General features: G+C 41.3%; 1 protein-coding gene across 18 annotated transcripts in view; it reads right to left on the bottom strand.

The window, feature by feature from the left end:
• Positions 1–26209, bottom strand: part of APBB2 (amyloid beta precursor protein binding family B member 2) — a 476036-nt gene that overhangs the window by 395800 nt on the left and 54027 nt on the right. For 14 of the 18 annotated variants that reach the window (XM_081232470.1, XM_081232469.1, XM_081232466.1 and 11 more), the window contains one exon: positions 7425–7581. The exons of the other annotated variants lie outside the window; for them this stretch is intronic. The gene's annotated coding sequence lies outside the window, so the exon portion shown is untranslated. The remainder of the gene's footprint in view (positions 1–7424; positions 7582–26209) is intronic. 18 annotated transcript variants of the gene reach the window in all.

Below are 26209 nucleotides of genomic sequence, written 5' to 3'. Positions count from 1 at the left end.
ACTTTGTTAATACCGTTAACAAGTTCATTTGGAATTTAACTGAATTGCACTGAACCAAGTAAAATTAACTCAGCATCTCTTAACACTCATAAATGAATGCCTCCTCAAGGTCAGTGGTCAGTTTTAATCCAATTTTATAATCATTGAGGACCTAAAGTCTTGGTTGGAACTCCAGACTTTCTATTTCTGAGATAAGTCTTTGGTAAAGCCACTAATTACCCTCCTACTTTCCCAGGCACGGCCACTGTCAAGCTTTAACCAGACACCAGAAAGGAGCCACAGCATTCACAAACTATTTACAACCTAAAGTCGTCAAGAAAACCAGCCTTATGAAACCAAGCATGGAGGAGTTACTAAGATTCTAAATTCTGTCTTCAAAGGGCTGCTTTCTGTCTTCAAAGCAGCATGAATAATGCAGGAAAAACTAATTTTTTCATTCTTAAAAAGGGCACACTAGCAAATTGCACAGAGCAATTTCCTAATGTAAGCTAGACTGATGTTGATATTCATTTTCTAAATAAATGACTGGCTTGGATACTGTCTATGTAAAAACATCCAATAGACTTATTTTTGTTTATAAATGAAGATGAATTCTTATCTCAGCATATAGTAATCAATCTGGAAACTTCAGAAGTTCTGAACAGTTATCGTGTCATGAATAGTATAGGTCTTATTCGGACAGTATAATCAAACTAAATGTTTTATTCATTACAGGTCACTATGGGACTGAGAAACTACTGCTTGTTCTTATATCAGTAATTACACTAAAATAAATTGACTACATGTCACTGGAGTATGGTACCTTTGAAGGCTTTTAAAGGAAATCTAATACCTCACAGATTATGTAACATAAAAAATATAAAGACAAACAAAAAGTCAAAAGATGTAATATTCCAAATTCTATTAATACAGTACATATATTTATCATAAACATCCTCATTAGAGGTTTACACAAGAATGTGGTTTCTCCTAACGAAAGCAAGTTCCCGACATGCTTTTTATTCTTGCATCAGGCTCACCAAATGTGACCAAGTTGATCTGATTCTGTGACCAAATGATTATAAATAGGCAGGAGCCTTCACAAAATGTAACTGTACCACAACTCAAATTGCAACAGCTCAGCCATTCCGAACCCCTAACTTCAGTCAACATAAGGCTCTATTCAGAATAAAGGGCAGTTAAGAAGTTACCCTCACCCAGTCCTAGTATGTTTCAGCTCCCTAAGAAAAACAAGACCAATAGGACCATATCCTCCTAGAACATTATACTACACTCCTCATAAGGTCATTCATCATTCTGCAAATAGGTCACAAAGATTTTTAAAAGGGCACCAAAGAGAAAGAAAGGACAGAAAGGAGTGACTGGGTTAAAAAATTCATGACACCCACATCCTAGAGAAATAAATGAAAGCTTACCTACTGCTTTTTCTTTTAAATGAAAATAAAAAGAGTAATTCCATGTTGCCCATGGGTGCATTTTTATGAAGTGACATTATCAGCCAGAGGACTGCAAGGAAAGCAAAGGGGCCAGGTAACAAAACACTGTCAGCTCTACCCAGGTGGAAATGAGAAGATTACAAGAAAGGGCAGGAAGCAGATAAGCCATCCTGGAGAACTGAGCCCTCCGGGAACAGGGAGGCATGGCTTGACCCACTAATGCAACGGCAGAAAACATGTTCTAAATCTAATCATGTGATTTTAATATCTGATTAAAGTCCAATAGCAGAAGTCAGCTTTTAGCTATATGCCAGAGAAGAGAAATGTCTCTGAATTTCAGCAAGACTAAATTTATATTTTTTTCACATTAAAAATAAAAGTCATTCCCCAAACAAAATTGTAACTTTACTAGAAAACAAAAAAAAGGGCAACTGGAATTCAAACATCACAATAAACCACTGACTTTTTTCCTTTTTAACTTCTATGCATTCACAATTTTTACAGTTATAACTAAAGAAGAGATATAAATTTGCAGTCTTCGTGTTTCTAATATAATTATTTTAATGTCTCCACAGCAGTCTATTGAGAACCATACCAACACAAAGGCAAAAATAGCACAGGTAGATATAAAAATGTAGCTAGCATTTTAATTATATTACAAAAAATGTCCAATTTTCAGAAAACATAAAACCATACTATAATCCCAAAACCCAAGACATTTCAATTCATAGAGTTTCCATCTGGTAAAATAATTGTTTTGTGAAATTTACCTTTTTCAGTATAAAAGACCCAATTCATATAACCATTAATGAAAATACTTGAAATTCCTGAAATAATATACCAAATGTATAAATCTTTCAGCCAATAATTATTGGTAATGATTAAGACAGAGGTAATGAAAAAAATTTAATTTAGTCTGTTTTATACAAATGGATAATGGGCATAAAAAAGCTTACCACTTTTATGAAAAACAAAGTATTTTTTGGAAATAAAATAATCTAGAAAATGCATCTGGACGAATTTGCATTCTCTCCTACGACTTCAGATTTCCATGGTTATCCCAAAGAGAAATAACCAGAGACTAATACTTTTTTTTTTTTTTTTTTTTTTGCAGTACGCGGGCCTCTCACTCTCACGGCCTCTCCCGTTGCGGAGCACAGGCTCTGGACGCGCAGGCTCAGCGGCCATGGCTCACGGGCCTCGCCGCTCCGCGGCATGTGGGATCCTCCCGGACCAGGGCACGAACCTGCGTCCCCTGCATCGGCAGGCAGACTCTCAACCACTGTGCCACCAGGGAAGCCCCAGAGACTAATACTTTTAACAGAGTGACTCAAACAGGAACGGAGATGAAAAGTAGCAAAGGTACAACAGTTTTTTTTTTTTTTTAAAGGGAGCTATACTGCAGCTTAGGTCCATTTCTTGAACAAACCTTTTCATAGAAAAATTGCATTGCAAAAACTTAAGTGAAGTGTGGTACTGGCATAAGGAAGAGAGTCATTAAAAAAAAAAAAAAAAACCTCTTACATTTATGGTCAGTTAAATTTCTACAGGGAATTCCCTGGTGGCAGTGGTTAAGAATCTGCCTGCTAATGCAGGGAACACAGGTTCGAGGCCTGGTCCGGGAAGATCCCACATGCCGTGGAGCAACTAAGTCCATGCGCCACAGCTACTGAGCCTGCGCTATAGAGCCCGTGAGCCACAACTGCTGAGCCCAGGTGCCACAACTACTGAAGCCCGTGCACCTAGAGCCCCCGCTCTGCAACAAGAGAAGCCACCGCAATCAAGTCCGTGCATCGCCATGAAGAGTAGACCCGGGCTTCCCTGGTGGCGCAGTGGTTGAGAGTCCGCCTGCTGATGCAGGGGACACGGGTTCATGCCCCGGTCCGGGAAGATCCCACATGCCGCGGAGCAGCTGGGCCTGTGAGCCATGGCCACTGAGCCTGCGCGTCCGGAGCCTGTGCTCCGCAACAGGAGAGGCCACAACAGTGAGAGGCCCGTGTACCGCAAAAAAAAAAAAAAAAAAAAAAGAGTAGACCCCACTCGCCGCAACTAGAGAAAGCCAGTGCGCAGCCAAACACAAATTAAATTAATTAATTATTTTTTTAAATAAATAAATTTCTACAAAGGTGCCAAAATAAATCAATAGGTAAAGGATAAGCTTTTCAGCAAATGGTGCTGGAACAACTGGATATCCATATGGAAAAAAGAGAGAGAGAGAGAAAGAAGAGGAGAAGAGAAGAGAAAAGAGAAGAGAAAAAAGAAATTGAACATATACCTGAACCTTACACCATACACAAAACTTAACTCAAAATGGATCATAGGGGCTTCCCTGGTGGCGCAGTGGTTGAGAGTCTGCCTGCCGATGCAGGGGACGCGGGTTCGTGCCCCGGTCTGGGAGGATCCCACATGCCGTGGAGTGGCTGGGCCCGTGGGCCATGGCCGCTGGGCCTGCGCGTCCAGAGCCTGTGCTCCGCGGTGGGAGAGGTCACAGCAGTGAGAGGCCCGCGTACCACAAAAAGAAAAAGAAAAAAAAAAAAATGGATCATAGACCCAAATGTAAAGGCTAAAACAACGAAAGTTTTGAAAGAAACATATGAGAAAATCTTAGCAACTTTTGGTTAGGCAAAGAGTATTTAGAAACATCAAAATCATAAGCTTCGGAAGAAAAAAAGGATAAACTGAACTTCATCACAATTTTAAATGTTTGAGCTTCAAAAGATACCATTAAGAAAGCAAAAAGACAAGCCAGAGACTGGGAGGAAATATGTGCAAATCGTATATCCAAAAAGGGACTTATAGACAAATAACCCAATATAAAAATATGCAAAGGATCCAAATAGATATTTCCCAAAGAAGATATAGGAATGGCTAAGAAGCTCACTGACTGAGTTACCAGCTCAATTACGAGGGGATAAATTTCATAAATACCATCCTTTGTCCTTTTCATAAAGCTACAGAATAGGATGATTTCATTAGAATCTCCATAACATGTTATTTTGTAGTTCTCATGTCACAGTAAAGTTTTCAAATCACTGTAAAATGATACTAACATCCATATTGGACAAGAAATAAAACTATCTCTATTCACAGATTGCATAATCTGGTGTATAGACAATCCTAAAGTAGTCATATACACAATCAAAAAACTATTAGTAGTGATAAACAAGTTCAACAAGGTAGAAGAAAACAAGAGCAATATACAAAAAACAATTGTATTTCTATACACTAACAATGTATATACACTCTGAAAGTGAAATTTTAAAAATGATTCCATTTATACAGGCATCAAAAAGAAAAAAAAATACACTGCAATAAATTTAACAAGGAGGTGTAAGCTGTGTTCCCTGAGAACTGGGACAAAGTGAGAGTGGCATGGACATATATACACTACCAAAAGTAAAATAGATAGCTAGTGGGAAGCAGCCGCACAGCACAGGGAGATCAGCTTGGTGCTTTGTGACCACCTAGAGGGGTGGGAGGGAGGGAGACGTAAGAGGGAAGAGATATGGGGACATATGTATATGTATAACTTATTCACTTTGTTATAAAGCAGAAACTATTGTTTTGAAGCAGAAACTAACTCACCATTGTAAAGCAATTATACTCCAATAAAGATGTTTTAAACAAAAACGAAAACACAGTTGAAAGAAATTTTAAAAGACCTGAATCAATGGAAACACACCCCATGTTCATGGATCAGAATTCTTAACATTGGTAAGACAGCAATATTTCTCAAATTGATCTGGAGATTCAACACGATCCCTATCCAAAGGCTGGTTCAAAAGACAGGTTGTCAAAGCCCACAGTGTACAACACAAACAGTGAACTCTAATGTAGACTACGGACTTTAGTTAATAATAATAAATCAATATTGGCTAATCAACTAACAAATACATCACACTAATGCAAGACATTAATATTATGAGAAAACTCAGGGCTATGGGTATGGAAACTCTACTTTCTGCTCAATTTTTCTGTAACCTAAAACTGCTTCCCCAAAATAAAGACTATTAATTTTTTAAAAGTCAAACAAGGTCAATTATAAAAAATAAAATAATAATCATAAAGCCTAACATGGAGAAGAAGAAACACATCTTTAAAGTTCATGACGCACTCGGAATTCTGCTGACACCAGAAAGCCAATTGACGTTTTGGTGAGAAGAGCAGCTGTTCCCCTGTGGTGTTCAAATAAACTCTGGACAACTTTCTGATAACCTCTCATTTGGCTGCTCCCGAAACAATTGTGTGTACAGTAAATACCAAGACTCTACTGCTGGCGAAGCTCTGAAATTATCTTCCTTATCTGCAATTAACTATACGCTCTGGAAAGCCTCCCTTTCTTTCAGACTCAAAAGGCAAGTAATTGAATTACATACAGTTCTAAAAATGTTCCTGTTTCTCCTTTGTTAAATAACAGCTCTCTGTGCTGGTCTCTCCCCAAGCCAGCAGAATTCATAATTCCCCATCTCTTCTCTCCCTCAGAAATTAGTTCTTACCTCTAGTGATATATTTTTCATACTGTGGGTCAGCTAACCTAATACTGATCTGGCTTATCACTGCGAAGCCCCTGAGGACAGGGACTATGCCACGGTCATTTCATGCTAAGACCTCCTACCTGGAAGGATGTTTTTAGATGTAAGCGATGGACACCTAATTCAAACTAAATAGCTAACCTGCCTGGAGAGTGAAACTGGAGTTGCTGGCTTTAGGGGCTGCTGAATCCAGGGCCATAAGTTGTGGGTGTAGGGTGGGAGTATGTGTGCATGTGTCCCCCTCATCCCCATTCCTTTTCTTCCATCTCCCTGCTCTGATTTCCTCTGTGTTGACTCCATTCTCAGAAAGGTTTTCCCTACGTGGTAGAAAAGAGGGTCACTAGCAGCTCCGGCTTAACAAACCCACAGAAAGGAAAAACCTCTTTGCAAGAGTTTCATGACTCCATACCTCCATAACGGACCCTTGTGACCCTGACTAGCCAAGCTGATGTCACATGCCCATGAAAGAGGCAGTGGAGTCACCTCCTCTAACTATATGGGCTGAGAACAAAGCAAGGGGAATGACAGCCCAGGGGAAATCCGGGTGATTTATTGAAAGGAGGAGGAAAGGGATGCTGGGTGGGCAAAGCCAAGAGACATTCACTACTTCACAGGCTCTCAGGACCGCCGACTCCCTCCCTTTTGCTGAGTATTTATCCACTGCTTATTACGTGTAATGCTGAGTTAACCACCAAATATTCAACAGAAAGTGTTTGCAGTGCCTGTCCCTGTATGACATTCTTTCTCAGAATGAATTCTTTCCCACCTGACTGCCACATGTGAGGCTGTTTATGCAGTTTCCTTCTCCTGGTCCACAGGGAGGCTATGTGGCATTTTGTCACATTCCAATTATTTTCAGGACATTTCTTCTCCTCCATCCTATGTACCTTAATGCCAAGTGCACACACTGCTGAAAATGAATGTGTTGCTAGCTTTCGTTTGGTGGGGGGAGATAAAAGTAAGTAAAAACTTGCCAAGCAAACCGAAGGAGCACACACACAGAAGAACCCCTCCCCCTCAAAAATTTGGCAAGTCTTCACAATCTACCCTTCTTAGCGTGGAAACACAAATGAGGGCCAAGTCTCTGAAAGTACAAGTCCAGGCTTTCTCGAGGACACGGCTTTCTCTCCAAAATAAAGCCAAGATCATGGAGTGATTATGGGTGACCTCTGGCTGTGGCTTCTTACACGTTTGCTTGAGCTTAAGATCCTCCTCTCTTTTCTGAGAGACAGGATGGGACAGAGGAGAGGAACAAAGAAGGGAAAGAAAGGAATACCACAGTACACTGTACACAGAAGTCTGTCAGGCTATACCTGCCACCTGTACAATGCTAGGAATCTCTCAGATAACTGCGAATGATTATTTGGGACTGGCTCAAAAACACTCCATGGAATGAACACCACCTTCCCCATCTGACCCAGTCCACTTTACCCAGCCTCTCTTATCTTATACCAACCTGATTTTGCTTAAGTTATCGTCTGTCTCAGGCTTTCACAGGAGCTTTCTTTTATGGATTTTCCATCCAGCAAATGTTTCTGTTCCACGGCTGGGCAGAGCCGACCACAGCATGCTTGGCTACGGACAGCAGCTGCTCACCCCACGGCAGCTCCGACCTGGAGGGGCGAAGGCCGGAAGCCATTAGAGGGATTCACAGTCACAAACTCTCTCTCTCTCAGGAGTGTATGTTTGGCAGGCTAATCCCCAGCATCTTCCAAACGTTTAAAATCATTAACGAACAGAGACGACAGTTTATAAGGTGTCCTAAAGACAAGTTAGGGCTATTCTGAGGGGAGGACTGAAGTATTTAATCATTACTGAAAAGGTCTGGCCAAACACTTATGCTCTGTTTGCGGAAAATTTTAAAGCCACATGTTTTAATTAACCACAGAAAACACGAGCTACAACTAAAATTTCATGAACACACTCATCTGCCCTGTGGAAAACCACAGGAATGTTCTGGCAAGGCTCAGTCTGGATTCTTGGGACACAGAGGGCTGGAATCATTCCCCTTAGGAACCCGAACAGAAAATTAACTTGCTCAATATGTTTAAAAAAGTAAAATGAAACCCAGATTTAATCTCAATCAAATACAAAAGCATTTCAGGACTTCAAAGGGCACTACCAAAAGACACATAAGGGAAAGGTCATAAAAAATTCCAACGTGGTTCAGGACTTAGAATGTATTTTCAAGGCAAAGTGAATGGTGTAACAGAAAATTTTATAGGCTAAATAATCCAAAGGGGAAACTAATCATCTTTCATTTCCTAATAGAGGAAAATGATATATGAAAACCAATATTCAAGTGAATCATAAATATTATCAAATGTATAATATATTCAGGCAAAAGGAATCACTTAACTATCCTACTTCATGCCAAACCTGTGGCCTGACCCACACTAGCTACTATGCTTCAGCTTGAAGAATCAAGGCATTCAGAAAAACTGTTAAAATAACTTAGGCTCACTGATATTGCAGCTAGCAATTTAGAAACAGAAAACTCAAATGAGGTTATCCTATAAAAGCAATTAGTGAACAATTAAGAATAGCTTAAGAAGTCTTTGTTAATTATAGCAATAGTTATGACAACATCAATATATGCCAAATATTGAAAGCCTGTTCAAGAGGGAATGAGACATACATTATTTTCAGATACTAGGTCCACAATTCTATTTCTGTTAAGTCAAAGCAGACCCCGTCACAAGTGTGCCAAGCATAATATTACATTAATCTCTACCTTCATTTGAACCTCTGTCACAAAAATCATTTTGAAAGGAACACGGCAGGAAAAAAGCAAGATATCAAGTTATGTACCTGTGGTATAATCCCAGTTTTGTTCTACAAACTGAGTGTATACAATCTAAAGACTCCAAATTATGAACAATAATAGCTATTTCTTGGTCATGGAATTAGAAATATTTGTGTTTACATCTCAGTATTTTCCAAGTTTTCTATAATTAATACATATTGTTTGTAGAATGAGAATATTTTTAAATAAGGTTTTTCTTATTAAACAGTATGGGAATGCAAATCAGAAATGGGATATCGATATACTATATTAGCCTGATCTGTGGGTTTCCTCTTACCTGAACAATAAGAGCTAAAATTTTAAAGTCTTCATTTATCTGAACTCTGTAATTCCTCATTTAGAAGTTCAAAACCCGAGTGTCCAATAACACTTCCAGGGCTGAATGACTACTTTTCCAGAAACAAGAAATCTTGTTATTTTGCAAACTTGTCACAAAGAAACAAGAAGACCCAGAGTTATTCCTCTCCCTTAACTAATGCATCCAAACTTCTCTATCACTAGCCATGCCATACAATTGTCACTTAATTAAAAAGAGTGCCTCCTGGTGTTACTTATGATTTCACCGGGGCAGAGTCCTCAGTGAACACTGCCACACTCCATTTCTGATACTCCTAGCATCTCAGAAAACACAAAACACAATGGTAGAATCTTAACATTAGGGTACTTGGCAGTCCATCATTCTAAGAAGCCAACCTCCTCAGTTTACAAATGAGGACACTGTCACCCAGAGAGGTCAAATGTCTCTCCCAAGGCCACACAGCTGGTGGGGCAGGGATGAGAGTCCAGATCGCCTGGCTCCACTGTGACCAAGTGCTCTTTCCACCACTACAACATCTCAGCATGCACTCCTCCAAATACAAGTTCGTATGAACCACCAGCACATGTTAAATTCATAATCAGCAAAACCAGTAGAATGAGACAGAAATTTATTCCATCAAAAATGAAATGCATGCAGGAAAAAAACCAGAGACTCAAAGGCTGCCTAAAATAGACGAGGCTCTGCCCAGAACCCATTCCATCGGAGAAACAATGGTTGCAGTGTGCTTGGGCAGCAGGTGTCTTGAACAGAAACCGCCTGTCACGCTGAAAGCTTTTTGGTCCTAGTACTTGCCCTACTGATGACAGCACAGTCCCACTGCTCAAAGCAGGACAAGAGGTTTTCAACAAGAGAAAATGACACTGGCACCTGTGAGCCACCTGTAAGAGAGAGGAGGGATGCATGCTCGCCCCAGTGTTGGAAGTAAATGATCTACTAAATGACCAGGCATCAAGTCTGAGCCTCTTCCTTCCAAAACAACTCAAGTTTTAGGGGAGAGATATTACTGATTTCAAAAATTAAGAAACAGAGTGGGGATCATTTTGTAAAGTACAGAAACAGTGAATCACTATGTTGTGTACCTGGAACTAACAGTTTTATAGGTCAGTTATACTTTAATGAAACATTGTTAAAAAAAAAAAAAGGAGGGAGGGAGGGAGGGAGGAAAAAGAAAAGAAAAGAAGAGAGTCACTAAAAACTAAAATAAAATAATCCTAATGCTTCTTATCCTATGCCTGCTACAAGCTTGGGGATGAGGAGGACTTTTCTCTCTTTCTCTAAGTGATGTACAGGAACACTGCTCACCTCCACTTCTTTCTCAGCGTTTACCTACAGCATCCATGCCACACCAGTCAGAAACCTACGAGTCCTACAAAATGTGAACAGCCTGACGAGCAAGGGAGACGAGAGGACAGATGGCAGTGACAAACTCAGAAACACTCCCTGAAAAGCCTTCACTGAGTTCCCTCTGTCACCCCTTGCCTACTGTGCAGCAGGGCCACAAAGGCAGGAACTGTGAAGCCACTAATAAAAAAAAGCCACATCCAGGGATGATGTGAGCTCCCTTTGTGAGTGCTGGGACCAATACAATGGCTCCGTCCCGCCTCATCTCAGGAGTCAGGCACCCTCAAAAAAGAAAACACGAATTTTTTCCGCCCCAAACTGCTCCTAAAGTCCCCACCATCTATTTCCACGGCTGGATCCTGAAGGAAAGACAATATCGACAGTTTATTCCTTCTTTTCTGTGCCTCAGATAGGATGCTAAAGGTTACTGTCCACAGATGGCAAAAGGAATCAGATTCTTGCTGCTATTTCACAATGAAATCAAAGCTTGGTGGTGAGTATTGTTCAAGGAACTCTTTAAAGTCATTTGTAAGGTAATGGCAGTAAGTTTAAATTTAGCAGTCTGGTAGAATAAACTCTGACCTGCCAATCAATTTGGCCATAATCTTGCTGAAGTCAACAAATTATCTTTCTCAATAGAGACTAAACAAATTAGAATTAGATCGGATGCATTGATTTTGAAATCCTTTCTTACTTGGAACCTTGGCTGTGTGTTGTTTGGTTCTTTAGCTTCAGTGAATGCCTTTGGCAAAACGTATCCCCAGACACTGCCACCATCCGAGAATCTTAAATGGATGGCCAGCATTTTTTTTTTCCTATTTTAACATCAAAGGGAAAGTTTCTCCTTCTTGAGCCTGATTCCAGAAATATCAGCCAAGCCAATTCAATACTTCTGAAATTTCTCTCTCAAAATGATCAGGCAAGAATATGTCAGAGAACATTCCTCTCATGGCACTGGAAATTTGATTTTAAAATCTTAGATTGAAAGTACTGATAATTTCACATCTTAAAATGTTTGGGAGAGGGCTGGGTTTGTTTTAAATTACCCATCACCAGAAACTGAAAAGAATCTATTATAAGTAAGCAAAACTGCCACCCAACAAAGTTTATGGAGACATTATGACAATTTGGAAAATGTTTCACCTAGTAATGTCCCACGTCATGCTCTCAAGTAAAGGGGGTTTCAACAGTTGGGGGAGGTGGGGAGGGAATTTATGCTTTCTAATGTTTTAAAGGGTGTTCTGGAAAGAACAAGGGACAAAGAAATCAGCAGAGAGAGAGGTTGTGGTCCCAGCTCTGCTACTTATGACCCAAGGCTTTCTGGAATAACTAACTTACACTCTTTTTTTTTTTTTTTTTGCGGTACGCGTGCCTCTCACTGTTGTGGCCTCTCCCGCTGCGAAGCACAGGCTCCGGACGCGCAGGCTCAGCGGCCATGGCTCACGGGCCCAGCCGCTCCGCGGCATGTGGGATCTTCCCGGACAGGGGCACAAACCCGTGTCCCCTGCATCGGCAGGCGTACCCTCAACCACTGCGCCACCAGGGAAGCCCTAATTTACACTCTTTAACCTTAGTTCCATCATTTGTAAAACAGCCAGCTTCATGGGATTATCAACCAATGAAACCAAATATAAAGGCATTACAGAAATTTTTTAAGCTTTATGTACTCATTCAACAAATATTTACGTAAGAAACCACAAAGCTGCCAGATACAGCACTGTGGATACAACCATGAACATGAGACCCAGTCCCTTCCTGCAAGGACCTAAGTGAAGGGACTCAGTGTGATTTGTGAGAGGCACAGGGGGCCATGGGAACATGCAGGCAGCCTCTAATCTGAGTACCAGACAAATTTCAGGTACTGTTACCTTCACAAGCCCTTAAGGAAATTTCTCGGTGAGCAGTGGTAGATGTGGTTTTTAGTTTGGGTTGGTTAATTATTACCTTATTCACTTCGTACAGTTTTATTAAACACTCACTATGTGCCAAGCGCTATTCTAGGCGCTGGGGGTTTAGCATTGAACAAAATTTCTGCCCTAATGAAGCTGACATTTCCTCATCCAAATGAAATGCAAAATATATGAACTAAACAGATTTAACTAGCAAGGCTACTTCTGCTGCAATACAATGATTTTTTTTTCACCAAAATACCCACACACAAAAGTTAAAAGGAATATTCTAATTGATCTAAATACAGTAAATATTTTATTTCTTCAATTTCCCAGGCTACATTTTACAATATACCAAATAACTGCCATCATATGAAAGGCACTCTTAGGTCTGAGGGATTAAATTTGTGTATTTTGGCATGGAGAACACTCCCACATCTTACCCCCCTCCCAAGGAAAAAGAACAAATGCTGGAATCTATCCAAACACAACCTCAGTTTTAACAGGGGGAATATAAGGTATTTTAGAAGTATTTCCTGTAATCATTTTTTTCAAACGATAAAAAAAGTTGAATTATTAATTTTAGTGTAACCTGAAGTTCAATTTTAACATGCCAAATGTCTGCCTTTACAAAGTTTCTTTTAAAAATCTATTTAAAAGAGATTGTGGGGGAGGTGCTGAGAACTAGGCTGGTCCAGGAGATAAGTCAACTCAACTGTCTAAAAATTCAATATGGAATGATGGGGAGGTCGATGAGGAAAGGAGGAGAAAGAGAAAGGAAGGTACAGGAGTGAAGAGTCACACAGTGATCTCTTGGATTAAAAACCTGAAAGCTCACATACTCAACAATGTTACACTCACGGGCCCAGCTGCTCCGCGGCATGTGGGATCTTCCCGGACCGGGGCACGAACCCGTGTCCCCTGCATTGGCAGGCGGACTCTCAACCACTGCGCCACCAGGGAAGCCCACGAATCTTTATTTTTCTAACTGGCCCCAAATGATGCTGATGCACATCATTCCCACAGCTGGGAACCACTGATACAGTGTATTTCCTTATTGAAAAAAGTACTGGAATGTTTTTATTATAATAATGAATAACTCTTTTGCTAAGTGCTTTCTATTAATCTTCACATCCATCCTGAAGTAGACACTATTATTATGCCTATTTTTAAATGGGGAAACTTGAAGCATGAAGCGGTCAAATAACTTGACTGACATTACACAGCTTTTAAATCAAGAATCTGGGATTTTTGCCCAAGTCTTATCTGCTGCATATTTTCTTAGCACTCTGATCTGGTGAACTTATTTAGCAAGCTAAATCTGTTTCCCACTCTGTAGTCTAAGGATGGCATATGATTAATCATCTTAATAATATATCATAGGCATTAATACAGAACTTAAATCCCAAAATTCAGTAATAAACTGTATAACCTGAGATAATGTTGGAAAAATCATATATAAAGTGTGGTCTACTCAGAGCATTAGGGAGGTGTCTGGTCAGGTATGCAGTTATTTTAACTGCCTTCCATTCCAACTTAAGATCAATGCTTCTGATCTCAGGGAACACAAGCTCCTTCACCAACATTAGCCCTTTACCTAGAAAAAAGCTGGACACAGTGAAGTCGGCCTCATTAGGAGTTACTGCCAAGGGCTTGACACCTTCTCACAATTTCACACTGTTGTTAGTGTTACTCCACCTGCCTAGACCATCTCACCCTACTACTCTGATGTGCCAATTACTACTCCTTTGAGGCCCAGCCCAAATATCACCTCCTTCATGAAGCCTTCTCAGATGCCCTGGCAGAAATAATCACTGATGCCTTTGTGATTCTCAGTGTTTCTCCTATCACATAGGGCAGGCTGATGCTTATTCAAGAATATATATGCCTTATCTTAACAGAGTTCTTGTAGCATCTCACCTCCTCACCCTTTGTTCTCAGGTGGCCTGAGTTCTCTCTGGTTCTTCCCCACCTCTCTGAAAGTTCTTTCTCTGGCTCCTTCTTAGGCTCCTTTCTATATGACCACTAGAATATCAATGGTATTCACCAAGGCTTCATCCTGACTCTCCTCACACTTCATACAAACTTTCTGGGTGACTTCGACCATGATGCCAAGTCCAGCTAGCAGGACAGTCTGAAGACGCCCATCCGATACATCACGCATTCATTCATCAAACATTTATTGAGACATGCTCTATGCCAAGTACACACCATGATTTCTCTCTCTTGACTATTCTATGTCCAACCTACTTGGATCTCAATTCCTGGTTCATTCATGCTCTAACTCCATATTGCATCCATTCTAAGAGGCACATTTCTTCCATTTTCACACAGGTAATGTGGAGATGTGCCTTACAAAAACGGCATCTTAAAAATTTGGGGCAATGTTTTTCTTAAAATCTTATACACATAGTATAATGGTGGCTCTTATAAACAGTGGCAACTTAAATCAACGAACCACAGAGATTATCTTAGTGTATTTCCCTTCCATTATTCCACAACAGAGCTATCCAACAGAACTTTCTTCGATGATGGAAATGTGCCATATTTGTGTTGTTCAATATAGTAGTCACTATCCACATGTGCCTTGAAATTTGGCTAATATGACTGAGGAACTAAATTTAATTTTAATGAGATTTATCTACAAGTTTACCAATTTCTTTATCATTCCTTTTCACATTTCAGACTTTCCTTCTGGAATCACTTTCTTCTCCATGAAGCACATCCTTTATGAAGTTTCTTAGTAAAGGTCAGCTGTCGTAAGGTTTAATGTTTTTGGAAAGCATATTTTGCCTTTTTCTTGAATGACAGTTTTGCTGATATACAATCAATAGCATTTTCTTTTAGCATTTTGAAAATATTTTTCCAGCTTCCATTATTGCTGAGAAGTCAGCTGTCAGTCTATCATTCCCTTGATTAACAATCTATCTTTCTTTTCTGGGTATTCTTAAAATCATCTTTCTTACTTTGGTGTATTTAAGTTTTCCTATGTCTAGATGTGGATTTCTAGTAGTATCCTATTGGTATATGCTGTGCTTCCCCCCTTATCCTGTCCATAAATTACTCAGATTTAAGGAACACCAGTCATTTATGTTCTTTATGAACTCTCTCTGGAAATTATTTGTACATTAGATTCTCATTAAACATTTATTACTTCCCTCTATTTTCTCTATGATCTTTCTGGGACTCTGAACAGATCTCATCATAGGATTTATAGTCTTCAAATACACCTTCATGTTTTTCTTTTTATTTCTATGTTACATTCTGGTTATTTTCTTCAAATCTTTTTTTCTAGTTCATGAATTGTTCCTAATCTAATTTATTGAGTTTTTATGTCAACAGTTATAATTTTTTCCCTTAGGTTTTGTTCTTGCTTTTTTCCCCCAAATCTGCCTGGTTAATTTTTTTCCAGTAACAACAAAACACCTAGATTTATGTTGCCCTTGTACACACACCCCCTTTATTGAGATATAACTGACATACAACATTGTATTAAAGTGTACAACATAATTTGATCTACGTATATGTTGCAAAATGATTACCACAGTAAGTTTAAGTAACATCAATTACCTCACATAGTTACAGTTCTTTCCTTAGGATGAGAACTTTGACTATCTACTCTCTTAGCAACTTTCAAATATACAATACAGTTTTATTAATTATAGTCACCATGCTGTACATTATCTACCCAGAACTTATTTTTCTTGTAACCGCAAGTTTGTATCTTGACTACCTTCATCCATTTCCTCCATCCCCCACCTCTGGCAACAATTAATCTGTTCTGTTTCTATGAGTCTGGGTTTTTTTAGATTCCACATATCAGTGAGATCATACAGTGTTTGTCTTTGACTTACTTCACTTAGCACAATGCCTTCAAGGTCCATCCATGTTGTCACAAATGGCAGAATTTCCTTCTTTTTTATGGCTGAATAATATGCCTGGTCATTTTTAAAAATATATTTATTTATTTATTTGGCTGCACTGGGTCTTAGTTGCGGCACACAGGATCATCACTGAAGCATGCGGGAACTTTACTTGCGGCGTGTGGGATCTAGTTCCCTGACCAGGGATGTAACCCAGGCCCCCTGCATTGGGAATGCGGAGTCTTAGCCACTGCACCACCAGGGAAGTCTCCTTTTTTTTTTTTTTTTTGATTGAAGTATAGTTGATTTACAATGTTGTGTTAATTTCAGGTATACAGCAAAGTGATTCAGTTATACATATATATGTATATATCTATATTCCTTTTTTCACTTCTTTTCCATTATTGTTTACTACGAGACACTGAATATATTTCCCTGTGCTATCCAGTAAATCCTTGTTGTTTATCCATTTTATAAATGGTAATGTGCATCCCATACTCCCAATTTATCCTTCCTCCACTACCTTTCCCCAAGCCTGGTCAATTTTTATCTCAGGCTCTCTGCACTTATGTGTGATTATATATTTTATTTCTTAAAGCATTTCAAAATGGTTATTTTATATTCTGTATCAGATAATTTTAATATCTAAAGTCCTCAGGGTTAAGCCTATTGTCCTTTGTTTGTTTCTGATGACCCTCACTCCTGGTGGCTCATTTTCTAGTAGCGTTAGAAATCTTTGATTTGGTTGATCTTAGGAGAATCCTAAGGTCTAAAGTAGGCATACCTTCCTCCAGAAAGGATTTGCATTAGCTTCTGCCAAAAGCCAATGGGCACTATCTGAGCTACTTTAGCTTCTTTTACAGGTCCTAATGGAATGCAGGCTCTTCGAACATTGCAACTCACCCAAGGCTTAGTCTCCAACCACACTGGTGAAGGGAACCCGTCTTCTGTGTTTGTTTACACAGAAAGCTCCCAGCTTGGGTTTTACCTTACTAATTAGTAGTTGACACTTTGGAGATGTCTTAGTTCCTGTGATCCCAAAAGTGCATTAAAAAATGTTTTATCCAGGGCTTCCCTGGTGGCGCAGTGGTTGAGAGTCCACCTGCCGATGCAGGGGACACGGGTTCGTGCCCCGGTCCGGGAAGATCCCACATGCCGCGGAGCGGCTGGGCCCGTGAGCCATGGCCGCTGAGCCTGCGTGTCCGGAGCCTGTGCTGCTCAACGGGAGAGGCCACAACAGTGAGAGGCCCGCGCACCGCAAAAAAATGTTTTATCCAGATTACAATGCTTTAGTGAGGAAGTGCGTTTGAGTATCCAGTCCGCCACACTGCTAGAAACCTGCGTCTCAAACTAATCATCTTCTCTCAAAACCTACTTTTTCTCCTTTGTTTCCACATTTTGCTGAATGACACCATTCACTCTCACCCAAATCTGAAACCCAGTAAAGCAAGTACCAATGACCCTACTCTTTCCTCCACTACCCACCCCAATGCAACGAGGCACCAAGTCCCAACGTCTGGCTTGATCAAAAGTGGGTTTGCTTTTATGTTTCTAATCATAATGGCACCTAGTAGTATGAATTTAATCATCAAGGACAAGGAAGAAAAATAAATGAAGCTAAATTAAAACCAAAATCATACATTCTGGCCAAATGAAGGTGCTTTATATGAAGGAAGGTTTGAATATAAGGAAATAGAAGGAGAATTGAACTGGGACTTTGGCTGTCAGAACCATGATCACATTTCCAAGGAGAGGTTTAATTTTAGTCCAAAAGATTATCTGTCGTGATAAATTGATGTTAATTTGAATGTTATTGGTTTTGCTTGAATTCACTCTATAAATTTGTCATTGTTTTATAGTTATATAAGAGCTGGAAGCATAAGGAGTTTATACCTAGTTTTATGTTCAGGCATATTTAAGCTACTTCATAATAAAAATATTTATGTTAGTACTGGGAATTTGTGAGAAATTTTTCCTTTAAATAAAGAGGTCCATAAATTACTGAGATTTAAGGAACACTGGTCTTTATATACTTCGCCACCCCTTTGATACATTCATCATTCTCTCCATAAATGAACAGAGAGAAATGGAATACAACAGCACCAGCAAGAAATCATTTACTAAGCTCCAATTTCTCCCCCAAGTCTCCAACTGTTTGAATCAGCTCAATACTGATGAATCTTTTAAGGCAGCACACTTTGTTTCTTTCCTCCAACAGTGGCAGTTTCTAATAGATAAGAAATATGTTTCTAATATGTAGACGCGCTGCTCGGCCCAGCTCCAACCACCACCCATTCCTACTAGAATGTATAAAATGGCACAAACCTACCTAGCAACAGTAGAGCAAATGCAATGTGTCAAACAAAGGCTAGTCCTTGCCTAAGGAAGTCCCTTTCCTGGTTGGGTTTCAATAACCGGGAATTGGGGTGAGTACAGCATTGTTGTTCTGAATGAGTACAAGAAACTCCCAATCATTTCTTTTTAACTTCTGTATTCTTATTCTTTATGGATTGATGGACTGTAGTTCCTTCAACCTCTAGATAGTTCATTTTAAACGTCCCCCTACAGGGCTTCCCTGGTGGCACTGTGGTTAAGAAGCCGCCTGCCGGTGCAGGGGACACGAGTTCGAGCCCTGGCCCGGGAAGATCCCACATGCCACAGAGCAACTAAGTCCGTGCGCCGCAACTACTGAGCCTGCAGTCTAGAGCCCATGAGCCACAACTACTGAGCCCACATGCCACAACTACTGAAGGCCGTGTGACTAGAGCCCATGCTCCACAACAAGAGAAGCCACCACAATGAGAAGCCCATGCACCACAGCGAAGGAGTAGCCCCCACTCGCTGCAACTAGAGAAAGTCCACGTGCAGCAATGAGGACCCAGTGCAGCAATAAATAAATTTACTTTTTAAAAAATAATAATAATTAAAATAAAATGTCCCCCTACCAGGAAAAAAACTCTCTCTCCAACACACTGGCCCATGTGTCAACATCTTATATTTCTCTTCCCACAGAGTCTGACCCAGTAGGAACCAGCAGGGAGGTCACAGCATATCCATCCAATCCCTTACTCAACAGAGGAGCACACCAGAGCCCAGAATGTTGAAAGGCTTACCCAGGGTCACACAGCTGATGCGCAGAGACCAGAACCCGGCTCTACCCAGTCTCGCCACCCAATCCAAGTCTGTGAGTCAGCTGATTCATTTTAAATCATAAGTAGTTTGAACTAGGACTTCAAATTGATGCTTCTGGTCATCATTAAATTTTTTTTAAGTCAAGTAATTTGATATTTTGCTAATAATAATTTAAGGATATCCACAGTGTATGAAACAGCTCATGTTTCAATAAAAATCTAATGAAAGTTTCTAAATTCTAAACCCTAAGCCCAGGATTCGTATTTGAAATTCGTAATTCGTATTACCCTTCAAGCATGTGGGAAAGGGGCTTTCATGGAACAGCATTCCTAAACTCTGGCCTAATAAATTATGTTGAGAGCAGCTGCTAAGAATTTAAAAAACCAACTCAAAGCATAAATGGTGCTGCTACCCAAAGAACAGGTGAAATCACAAACTAGTACACAGTGCGGCAGATTTCAGGACCTCAAGAAATATTTGTTTAATTAAGAAGCAACTCCAGCTCTAGCTAGAAATCTATTTAACCACAGAAGTGAAATCATAATTAATATGATCACATCTAATTTTCCCCATGTTTGCTTCCTCAGGGCATCTGTAATGGCTGACGTGGAAATGGAACCATAAGTATTATTATAATAATAACATTTGTTGGAAAGCTCATCCTATATTTTCACAGCTCATACATTGATAGATATGGCTTTATTAATCCTTCTCAGGCTTTTTCAAAGAAATCTCAACTATTAAAATTACACACTTCATCCACCTGAAACCAAGTAATATTGGCAAGCAAAACCTACTAGAAAGGACAAGTGGGAGAAAAGAAAAGGGGAGGAATAGGAATACAGTTAATTGAGGGAGAAAATTCAAGAGTAAAGAAGTCAGGAATTAAATGTAGCTAAAAATACAAACTGCTCCTTCATGGTCCAGATCCTGTATCATTTTAACAAAAGAGGGATAGAAATCCCCAAAAGACATTGTTCTGAAGGAAATTACCAGAGCTCCTGAGGACACTGAATCTCCCTGTGCTCTCTAAATCCATCACCAATCCAGCTTCATTTGTCCATCCATTCATTCATTCATTCACTCATTCACTCCTTTTTCCTTTTTTTCATTTCAGGATAACATTGAGCAGTGTTTATTTTATTCGCTTTATCCAAAAGTAAATCCTGATGTTATATTAGTAAGAGAGAAGAGAAAACTTTTATCTGCAAATTAATGTCTGCTGTGAAGCTTAGTACACAGTTTTAGGAAAGTATTAGGAAAGTTCACAGGCTTTGGAGTCTTGAGAGAAATGGGTTCAAATCCTGATTGCATCACTTATTATCTGTGTGACCTTGAGACTGGCTCATCATTTAACTTGCTGAGTCCCTTTCCTCCTCTATAAAAAGGGGGCCATAACATCTACCTTCCAGATGGCATGAGGATGAGGGCTAGTGTCCTAAAGGACCTTAGCACTGTGGCCGGCACACAGCAAGTGGCTGGTTTGTTTTTTTTTGTGGTACGCGGGCCTCTCACTGTTGTGGCCTCTCCCGTTGCGGAGCACAGGTTCCGGACGCGCAGGCTCAGTGGCCATGGCTCACAGGCCCAGCCGCTCCGCGGCATGTGGGATCTTCCTGGACCGGGGCACGAACCCGCGTCCCCTGCATTGGCAGGCGGACTCTCAACCACTGAGCCACCAGGGAAGCCCCAAGTGGCTGTTTTTATTGTTCTTTCACACCTGCTGCATTTGTCTGAGGGCTCCACAACTTTCTTGGGCAGGTTGGTCTAAAGCACGTATGCCCCAGACTATCAAACACTCTGTCCCAGGCTGCAATGGCTCCCGCGTGAAAGCTGTCCTCCACGACCATCTAACACCAGGCTTGTTAAAGCCGTGAGCCGGCAGTCCCTCGGGAACTGTGCTCCGCTCTCTTCTGAGTACAGAGGAAAAGAAAGCCACTCTCCTCAGGCTGTCTCAAAGGACCAGCCACCCTTGAAGGGCGCTCAGTCTAGCATTTTGGCTACAGTGAAAAAAGCCGAAGAAATGACCCCCAAATTCTCACCCCTGGAGCAAGCTAACCCCTACTGAAGAGTAAGCGGGAGAGCGGAAGTTGCAAACATGCAAGGCGGGCTTGTCAATTTGCTCTACTGCCTTCATCCCCACCTGCCAGGACACACAACTGCTCCAAGGTATGAATCTTCTTGAAATCTGAACCAGGCCAGGATACGCCAAGAAATAACGCAGGGTCAGTAAAAAAAGAAGCTGCTGGTTCTTACCAAATTTCCCCCAGCCCTTAAGTAAGAACTACACTCTCCAAAGCCCATTTCCAAGGCAATTCTATCTCTGATTAAGAGAGGAGGACAACACAAGGGACAAGGGCACGGACTCCAAGGCCAGGTCGCTGGGGCTCAAAACCTGGCTCCACCCCATCCTAGCTGTGTGACCTCGGACGTGTCATGCAGAAGGGGCATAATGACAGCATGGAACTCGTAGGGCTGGTGTGAGAACCGAATGGATTAACAGTCACTCTGATTTGTCTAAAGCAGTGGCTCTAAGCCAGGCCAGCATCAGGAGCACCTAGGAACCTTTTCCAAAAGATACATGTCTGGGCAGTAGGTCAGGGTTAGAGCCCAGAAGGTGTATTTTGACAAAGCAATGTCACTCTCACGCCCACCCAAAGGTCAGACACTGGCTGAAAGCAAGTCCCAACTCTACCAGACCAGCCTTTCTTGGCAGGGTGGGGTGTTTCGAGGCTACCACTGCCCACCAAATGCCTCTGCAACCTGTGTGCTGCAGCCCGAAATCCCTTTAGCAGGAGCCCTCCATTGTACAACTCAGAAACACATTTTAAACCCGAAAAGGAGCCAACACTGGGTACGCAACATTGGGTAAGTGTGTCATGCCCTTCATACCTATGTCCCGCTCCTCTAGATCATCCCATGGCACAGCCCTTGTACAAAGGAGGAAACCGAAGAGCAGAGAGGTTCAGCTGCAGAGCCGAGAAGGTTCTATAGTACAGTGGGCATATCTGCCCACTGCACCACACTGCCTCCTGGCCTATCACCTGCACTCAGGAGCCCTGGACATGGTTCTAAATCAAGGACAATGAAAGTGGACTGAAGGAGAAGCTCCAGACACCCACCCCACCCCATCCCCAGGTCCTCTCAGGTGGTACTGAACCAAGAATAAGCTGGAGTATAAAGATACAGAAAGGAGTCCTCCACTCACCCTTTGCCTCCTCCTCCAGGAGAGGATTTTAGGGCAAATCTCAAACTCACCAAGCCTTGATGCTACAGCTGTAAATAGAATTTATTAGCCTTAAATCTCTCCCCTCCTTCTCTCTCTTTTTCCTAGGCAAAAGGAAAGGAATAGATGAATTAACGAAAACAGATAAAAATGGAGAAGATGACCTGATCTACCTCAAAAAAAAAAAAAACACTATACTGTGAAGCTCAATAAGATCACAATACCCACAGTAATATTAGCTAATGTTTATTAAATTTAATCAGTACCAAGAACACATCATCTCCTGCCAATCCCTAGAGATTCCCATTTTTCAGATGAGAAAACTGAGGTAGGAAAAGGTAAAAATAACTTGTCCAAAGACCCACAGTTTGTGCATGGAAATTCAAACCAGGTTAAAATCTAGCCATCTCAACTCTTTTTTTTTTTTAAATAAATTTATTTATTTTTGGCTGTGTTGGGTCTTCGTTGCTGTGCATGGGCTTTCTCTACTTGCGGCGAGCAGGGGCATCGTGGTGCCTGTGCTTCTCATTGCAGTGGCTTCTCTTGTTGCTGAGCACAGGCTCTAGGCATGTGGGCTTCGGCACCACCCTTTTTTTTTTTTTTTAACATCTTTATTGGAGTATAATTGCTTTACAATGGTGTGTGAGTTTCTGCTTTCTAACAAAGTAAAACAGCTATCCATATCCATATATCCCCATATCTCCTCCCTCTTGCATCTCCCTCGCACCCTCCCTATCTCACCCCTCTAGGTGGTCACAAAGTACCGAACTGTGATCTCCCTGTGCTATGCGGCTGCTTCCCACTAGCTATCTATTTTACACTTGGTAGTGTATATATGTCCATGCCACTCTCTCACTTTGTCCCAGCTTACCCTTCCCCCTCCCCATGTCCTCCAGTCCATTCTCTATGTCTGTGTCTTTATTCCTGTCCTGCCCCTAGGTTCTTCAGAACAATTTTCTTTTTTTTTAGATTCCACATATATGTGTTGGCATATGGTATTTGTTTTTCTCTTTCTGACTTCACTCTGTATGACAGACTCTAGGTCCATCCACCTTGCTACAAATAACTCAATTTCATTTCTTTTTATTAGCCTTGTCAACTCTTAAGTCTAGTATGTTATTTTCTCTATGAAATCTTTATGTAATCTGTCAAATCTTATAGAGATAATACTTTCCTCGTTATTAGGAAATTTCCATGAGCTGTAAAGTGCCTCAAAGCTGCAGAAAAAGCAAAGGGATGTGGATAATCTATAAACTGGAATCTCATCCCTGGAATAAATAAGAGAAGCTTGTAAACCTATTTTCAGCTTAATGAACAGAAAATAAGGAGACACATCCAAAGAAAATGAAGGCAATGAAGAAATAACATTAAGGAGGAAAGCAGTAGGCTTAAGGGCAAAAAAAAAATCACAGGATGCTACTTTGTGGGTGCCGGAGAAACAGTGCTATTTACTAGGAAACAAAGGATGAAAACAAGGATGGAGAAGTAATTCAGACAACTGTGAGGCACTGATCCAGGGCCTGGAGCAAGCGGGCTGTAAGGAACGGGCGGGGGCCTCCCAGGTGCTGCAGGCCTGGATGGGGAGGACAAGGGTCTGAGATCACGAGGCCTTAGAAAGGAAGTGGCAGAATCCCTGCTGCTTAAGCAATTAGTCAGAGTGCCCAAGAACACCACGCTTCCTCCCATCTCCTTGCCCTACAAATGCTAGGGTATTCCAGACTTTCCTTCTCAACACAGGGGGTGATTTTTTTTAAATACTAGATAGATCAGAAAGACTGCCCCCTAGTCATCAGTGAGGATGCCAAACGAGACTTCAGGAAGCTGAACCCAGCCACAGAAATAACCAGCAGCCAGGGGACCGGATTCCAGAGGTGGCTCCACTAACTATGCCCTCTCAGCCAAATCCTTCAGCAGCTCAGCCCACCAACAGCCAAGTGACAGGCAGCGGAGACAGGATAACCTCTGAGAGGCAATTCTGGTCACTCGCTCCCTTCCCAGGTTACCCTGTTCTCGCTCTCATGTCCCAGAGACTACGGTGAGCTCTCCAGTGTGCTTCTAACCCGGAGAGAGAGAAGGAGAGAAGGAAGCAACTGAGGATAACAAATGTCCTTAAGCCTCAACGAGCCTATAAGAATTAGAAATCCAAAATACAAGCAGCACTACTGAAGCCAATGAGAATATCTACCATTTGAGCCATTATTATGTGCCAGGCACCGTTCAAAGCACTCCACATGTACTGGCTTATTTAATCCTCACAACAACCCTCTAAGGAAGGTAGGTTAAGTCACCTGTCTGGGGGACACAGCCTGTAGTTAAGCGGGGACTGGAACCTGGCCTCCAGAGCCTGAGCTCTTCTTAATCACTACACACACAGCATCAACTCTGTGGATAAGACTTCCCAGCTCACGACAGGATGCTGCTTTGCTCTTTGCCTGAAATTCTATCAACTCAAACTGACTGACGACGTGTATTACAGAATGCTGCCAGTTTCCCTGGGGAAGAGGAGGCAATGACTTTGGAAGTAGGATCTGGCAAATACACAGCTTGAATAAAATCATGCCCTCACAGACACGGCTCCTTGAATCCAGACTCTTTCTCCTGGAGTGCAGGCCCAAAGTCTCTCTCAGAAGAGCAGCATTCCAATCGACCAGTGGCAATGAGGACCACCCAGTGAGCTCATTTACTCAGGAGAGTCTGTGAGGCCCAGAAGCCTTGAATGGGTGACTCCAAGTCACACAGGTACTTGGAGAGCGAGTGAGGGCTAGAACCTGAGCCTCCCAAATGCCAATTTCATGTCCTTTCAATTCTTTGAAAACAAGATTCATGTCTTATCCCTTATTTTATCTCATACCTTTTATTATGGAAACTTTCACACACATAGAAAAGTATAAAGAATGAAGGAATCCCCATAACACCCATGATCCAGCTTCACCAATTATCAACTCACACCCAATCTGGTTTGCTCTCCAAAACCACATATTCCCTACCCCTCCACCACTCCCACCAACTCCAGGCTGTCTGAAGGTAAATCCCAGGCATCACATCCTTTCGTCTACAAGTATTTCAGTGTGTATCTCTTACATATAAGGATAGTCTAAAGCATAAACACACTAACATTATCATGCCTATGAAAATTAATTGTAATTTCTTAACACCAGTTATCTGATCAGTGCTCAAATTTCCCCAATTTTCTTATGTTTTTTACAGTTTGTTTGAATCAGAATGCAAACAGTGTATACATTGCAACTGGTTGATATATTTCCTAAGTCTCTTTTAACCTCTAGGTCCCCTATTCATCTCTGTCTCTCTCTCTCTCTCTTTTTTTTTTTTTTTTTTTGCAGTATGCGGGCCTCTCACTGTTGTGGCCTCTCCCGTTGCGGAGCACAGGCTCCGGACGCGCAGGCTCAGCGGCCATGGCTCACGGGCCCAGCCGCTCCGCGGCATGTGGGATCTTCCCAGACCGGGGCACGAACCCGTGTCCCCTGCATCGGCAGGCGGACTCTCAACCACTGCGCCACCAGGGAAGCCCTCTCTCTTTTTTTTTTAATTGGAGTAAAATGCTTTACAATGTTGTGTTAGTTTCTGCTGTACAATGAAGTGAGTCAGCTATATGTATACACATATCCCCTCGCTCTTGGACCTCCCTCCCACCTTCCCCCGCCCATCTA

Source organism: Mesoplodon bidens, assembly GCF_964165515.1.
Source record: "Mesoplodon bidens genome assembly, chromosome: 1".
Classification (NCBI taxonomy): Eukaryota; Metazoa; Chordata; class Mammalia; order Artiodactyla; family Ziphiidae; genus Mesoplodon; species Mesoplodon bidens.
This window is presented reverse-complemented; position numbering and strand designations above follow the sequence as displayed.